The following is a 5,613-nucleotide window of genomic DNA, read 5'->3' on the forward strand; positions in this document are numbered from 1 at the left end:
AAAAAGTATCTGAACTTGATATTGTTGCTAAGCTGTTGGTATAAATATATTTTTAAATATATTCATTAAAAATGTTAAATTAAATTTAATATATATAATTATAAAAACTTTAAAATAAATATATTTTTTAATTTATTTTTCCTTTTTTTTTTTCTCCCACCATCAACTGATGCGGGGCGAAGAACCCTTGATATTAATCAACCCATGAAGGTTTTTGACAGACAACGTCACGACGCGACAGCTATAACACCTCTTAGACTCCGTCCTTTCACGCATCCTTCTCCACAAACGTTAATTATTTGTTAATAGTTATTTAATTATCCAAGCTGGCTTCAAATTTATTATATTATTTATTTATTTATATATTGCCACATCAAGATTTATTAATCCCTAAAGTATGATATTTTTATCACACTTTAGTAAAATTTACATATTTAACTCAATGAAGCAGATAATCTCCGTCATCACCGTTAAACATAACTTGATTGTAGGCCTTTAATGTTACATTTATCTAATTTTAATTCGATTTCTCACATTCACACGTTAAAAATATCAACTGCTAACTGCAAGTCTTAAATCTAAAAAGGCAATAACCAACCCACCTGAAGAATCCTTCATTGTTGCAGTTAAAAAAAAAAAAAAAAGATGGGCCCCGCCAGATTCAAGAGGTGGGCAACTCTTTTAAGAATCGATCTTGAAAGGCCTCATCAATTCCATTAGAATCAAAATGGGGTTGAAGCATCTTTAATTAAATCTCCATTCTGCTGGACCCAAAAACCATCAGGAACAACACATCTACGAACCAGATTTAGTGCAGTGCGTGCCCTTTAGGAAAGGGGTCAAAGCTACAACATGGAGATAAAAAATTCAAAGGGAAGCCAAACAAGCTTATAACACATTTTATTCACAATACTTAAATAAATTACAGGTTAACCAAAATTTCAGGCGACCATAGAACTTAAGTGCACCAAAAATGGTAGGTGCGAGCAACGTAGAAAAGTTCATTGATCTCAGCAACCTTGTGAAGTCCTTTCCAAAACAATATTGGTTGCAGAAACCGCGTTCAACGTGAGCTGATAGATGTACCTCCAAAATTAACCAATACTGGCTGTATTCATAGTCTGTTAGAAGTGTCTCAAGTGCAAGGAGGGAAGTAGGTATGATTTCTGCTGCCAATTAATACGTGTGACTACAGTGAGGCCAGGCCAGCAAGAAAATTGCAATGTATATAGATAACTGCAACTTCATATGACAAAGCAGAAAGGCAACCTGGATGACAAATGATCCAATCCTACCTAGTCTCAAGCCAGTTTTGTTATTAACAGAGTACTAAAACAAATCGAACAAATAGTATATTTAAAAATCCACGGCAAATAATGCATCAACTGAATCAGTACTCTACTTCATTCATAGATAACATATAAACCAGTTTTCAGTGCTCACCTTATCAACTATAGATGCAAGTTGATTTTTTCAGACCATTTGAAAATATCGGAGTGAATTTGGTCTCCTCCCAAGTCCTCTCCTGTAGCTCCTGATGCAACCCTTATAATGCCCTCTATTAGTGCAAAGTTCCCCAGTATATCAACATGAGCACCACTTTGGGTGCCTCGGCCCTCTAGAAGATTAGCTGGAGGGGCATGATTATATTCCCTTATGTAAGTATGAATGCCCGAAGGATTGAATCTTGTTTTGCCTCGCCAACCCTTTGCACACATAAAACCAGCACTCAAAACAGGAACTGTCCCGTCTCCATTAACGGAAAAAACTCCATCTTTTAGACAAGAGTTCTCAATTCCACCAGTTGCCGAGGTATCTATCTGAAATGGAATTGAGCATTCAATAGTAGAAGCTAGCTTGTAAACATATGCTCTTTCAGTAGGCATTCCAACTCCATGCATAGAATATATCTCCATCTCAGGAGCATTCGGTAATCTGTAGAAACAATAAAGAAAATTAAGCAGTCCCCCCAATGAAAGTTTGATCAAGTACAGGACCATCATAAAGAACAAGCTTATGATTTGACCAGTAATCGTCCTAAAGCGAAAATGAATTAAAATTATTCATTACTACAAAGCTTAAGATAACAGTTGCAAGAGAAGCTGGGGAAAAAAAATAACAAAATGATTATCAGCCCAAGTGGAACATATTTGGTATATAATTAAGTAATTTACAAATATGGGATTTACACAATTCCAATTTGTATGTTTTGATTGTGATAATCTAGTTGTTCCAAGAGGAGTCACGCACATAAGCAAACCAAAAGCATTTTGCCAAACGTAGAATATAACATGAATTTGCTTTACAAACTTATGTGCAGAAAAATTAAATTAAGTTCATTTGTTATCAATTAAAAACTCTCGCTAACAAAAAATGGAAATTCTCACCTTGTTTCTAAGGGGGTCGACCACTATTTACAGTGTTTGTATTTAGGATCATCCAAATCATCTGCAGTCCCATGTGAAAAATGAGCACCTTCACGTTTCATAAGCTTGGGAGCAACAAAATGAAGCAGATCCAAAACTGATCCAGCTGTGTATACTTTGTAGTCCACACCAGCTTTAATATGCCCGACACCCATTTCTTGTACCCTGTCCAGATGTCACAGTTGTTTGCAGGGTTATTAAAATTAACAGCATCCTGCAGATCAATGACATTAAAAAACATAAAACATCAAACATCTCAGAAAACATGCGGCATAAGCAACTGATATATCTCAAGATGCAAATGAGCTAAATTTTATCTATTATCATGAAAATAAAGCAGGGCATTCAAAGGGGAAAAAAAACTTTGACATGAACTGATTAATAGAATAAGAACATCTGAGAATGCAATACACCAATAGATGAACAGTTGACTTCTCAAGTAATTGATTGTAAATTCTATTCTAGCATACTAAAAATGATTGATTATACATGCTTACATTTGATGCATGAGATTAGAAGCATAACACTTCCACCAAAAATATTTTCAAAATGTAGCCCTCAATGTCCAGAGGATATCAAAAAGCAGAACCATTGTGATCATCACCAAAGGAGCAAATGATATCATGGGGAATTGAGGAAAAGAGATAAATGAATATGTACTAGATGAACCAATAACCTTAATTTCATCAACTGTAAATCCATGTGCATGTGTGCGTGTGTTATACATTTTCATGTCCTTAACTGAACAGGAAGTATTACCCTGAAATCAATCCTCTCAATTTTGGAGGAATGAAGCTCAGCCACATCTTTCCCAAATGATATAATTCTCCCATAGTTCACACCTTCCGTGAAACTTGATGCCCCTTTCCCATTTGGAATTGCAGTGTGTGTACTACTGTTTTTTGGCTTCTTCGCGCCACAATTGTAGATTCCTTCGGGTGACCAATCAAGGCCACCCCAGATTGTATCCCCACCTTTTGGTATAAGGAAGAGAGATAGCAGGTTAAGCAAAAGATTAAGGCGAAGGAAGGTGACTGGATGATGGACGATAAATGGGTACAAGGAAAAAGAGAGACAGAAAAAGAGAGAGAGAGGAAATAAACTTTGGGATCTGGCTAGTCAAGTAGAAGCAAGGAATTTAGGTGCAGGGAAGAAATTGGGCGTCTCCAACGATGAAACCGTACTCCACAAAGACACCTCTCTCTCTCTCAATTGTTCTGTTCTTCTGGGCTTTTCTTCGACAGCCCACAATAACACCCACAAATGCAGATAGCTCCAAGTAGAATAAAAGCACTTACCACCGCCACCGCCACCACCACCATCACCTCCATTTCTTCTCCAACCCTTTTTTGTTTTTCACTTTTTTATTTTAACGTCAAAATAACCTTTTGGGATCTAGTAAGGTAAGTCAAGTAGAAGGGAGGAATTTAGGTGTGGGGAAGAAATTGGGCATGTATCCAGCCATGAAACTGCCACCACCGAGACACCTTTCTCAGTCTCTATTGTTCTTGTTGTTCCATCTTTTCTATAACTTAGACCACAAGAATATCAACCAAGGTTAACAGTTCCAAATAGAATAAAAAACTTACCACCACCACCGCCGCCGCCATTTCTTCTCCAACTTATTTGTTTTTTCCATTTTTTCAGTTGAACGTCCTTTTCTATTTGCTACTGTTTGGATGATGATTCATTATAGTATCATACTATATGATTTAGTTATACCCTTATTTATTTTTCAGTTGTAGAATAATGAGTTACAGTTTTTAAATTATTAAATTGATGGTTTGAGATAATTTTTAATTTATATTTTTATTTTATATATTAATTATTTATATATTTAAAATAATAATAAAAATATTTTAATAATTTTTATATTTATTTCACATCAACAAATCATAATAGAAAAATTTTTATCTATATAAAATTTATTATAAACTCAAAATATAAATATATAGATTTTTATTTTAAATAAATAAATCTTATCATATATATTATATCTTAAATTTATGATAAATTAAATTTAAATAAAAAAAATTAATCACATTACATTCATTAAATTGAATTCAAATGAAATAAGTATTTGTTTGATTTTGAAACTACGATATTTATTTGATTAAGCTGAATTGAAAGAAAGACTTTCCCTTAATCATATAAGTATGAGGACTTCGAGAAAGACTCTACATCGAGTCCCTATATAAAATTTGGGGTTCTTGGAAATACTCTCTTACGAACCGATTATTGGAATGTGTGATAAATTTTATTTGAAATATTCTTTAAAAAATAAGTGCTAGGGTTTTCCAAGAAAGGACTACCTGCCGATCTCCCAATTTTATACTGAACAATTTTATAAGACTACGAGAATTCTAGGAAAGGACTTGTAACACCGCTAATTTTTGAATTTATTATTTTGTGGATAAATATTAATATTTTATTTTATTTAAATTTTAGAAAATTATTTGAAATTTTTCAGATTTGAAATCGGGTTCGATTTTTCGAAAATATAAAACTTTGATGATTTTTAAAAATTAATTTAAAGACCACGTGACAAAACTAAAAATATATTTGGACTCTAAAATTTTTTTTTAGTTTTCTAGAATTTTTTCGAAATTTTTGGACCTCGTTTTTTGTCCCAAAGCAAAGTAAAAAATTCAATTTCGCGTACCCTGAATCGAACCTGACCGGATCGGACCGGCCTTCTTCTTCTTTTTTCCTCTTCCCTGCGCGTTCCCATCTCTCTTCCTCTCTCTCCTGTTTTCTCTCTCCTCCCTCCTCCCCACGCGCCCGACCCTCGCCGTGCGCCTGCTAGCCTTCTCCCACCACCGGCCTTCGGTGATCGAAAACAATGCGCGAAGAGATGCGGCCTTGGCGTGCGTTTGACTTCCGGCCGATCCAGCCACCGATTGAGCCAGGTCTTGTGTAAAACACCATCTACACCTCGAGAGCTTTCCATAAACACCAAGAACACCAAAATCCATTGAGCGGTTTGCCCAATTTTTGTCCGGGAAGTTTTAGCCCATTTCGACTTTTGGGCTAGATTTCTCGCAAACTGTGAACCCCACGAGAAAACCGAGAGTACCAGAGCGCTCCACTCGTCAAGAGCTTCGCGGCAATATAAATTTCAAAATTTTTCGATACTATTTTTCGGTAGGTCCCATGAAACTTTGTAGTGTTTTTCTGAATATTAAAT

The 5,613-nt window shown here is 35.1% G+C and overlaps 1 pseudogene; it reads right to left on the bottom strand.

Moving 5' to 3' along the window:
- Positions 1-1,441: 1,441 nt before the first annotated feature.
- On the bottom strand, positions 1,442-4,036 carry LOC131177063 (phospholipid:diacylglycerol acyltransferase 1-like; annotated as a pseudogene).
- Positions 4,037-5,613: the final 1,577 nt, after the last annotated feature.

Source organism: Hevea brasiliensis, unplaced genomic scaffold (assembly GCF_030052815.1).
Source record: "Hevea brasiliensis isolate MT/VB/25A 57/8 unplaced genomic scaffold, ASM3005281v1 Scaf317, whole genome shotgun sequence".
Classification (NCBI taxonomy): Eukaryota; Viridiplantae; Streptophyta; class Magnoliopsida; order Malpighiales; family Euphorbiaceae; genus Hevea; species Hevea brasiliensis.